General features: G+C 38.7%; 1 protein-coding gene across 2 annotated transcripts in view; it reads right to left on the reverse strand.

The window, feature by feature from the left end:
- Positions 1–605, reverse strand: part of PDE11A (phosphodiesterase 11A) — a 511,038-nt gene that overhangs the window by 449,811 nt on the left and 60,622 nt on the right. The gene's annotated exons all lie outside the window — the stretch shown is intronic.

A 605-nucleotide genomic window follows, 5' to 3' on the forward strand; every position in this document is an offset into this window, starting at 1 on the left:
CAAAGATCAAAAGAGTCAAAGAAGGCCATTACATAATGGTAAAGGGATCAATTCAACAAGAAGAGCTAACTATCCTAAATATATATGCACCCAATGCAGGAGCACCCAGATACATAAAGCAAGTCCTTAGAGACCTACAAAGAGACTTAGACTCCCACACAATAATAATGGGAGACTTTAGCACCCCACTGTCAACATTAGACAGATTAACATGACAGAAAGTTAACAAGGATATACAGGAATTGAACTCAGTTCTGCACCAAGCAGACCTAATAGACATCTACAGAACTCTCCACCCCACATCAACAGAGTATACATTGTTCTCAGCACCACATCGCACTTATTCCAAAACTGACCACATAGTTGGAAGTAAAGCACTCCTCACCAAATGTAAAAGAATAGAACTTATAACAAACTGTCTCTTAGACCACAGTGCAATCAAACTAGAACTCAGGATTAAGAAACTCACTCAAAACCACTCAACTATGTGGAAACTGAACAACCTGGTCCTGAATGACTCCTGGATACATAACAAAATGAAAGCAGAAATAAAGATGTTCTTTGAAACCAATGGGAACAAAGACACAACATATCAGAATCTCTGG

Source organism: Colobus angolensis, unplaced genomic scaffold (assembly GCF_000951035.1).
Source record: "Colobus angolensis palliatus isolate OR3802 unplaced genomic scaffold, Cang.pa_1.0 Scaffold224, whole genome shotgun sequence".
Classification (NCBI taxonomy): domain Eukaryota; kingdom Metazoa; phylum Chordata; class Mammalia; order Primates; family Cercopithecidae; genus Colobus; species Colobus angolensis.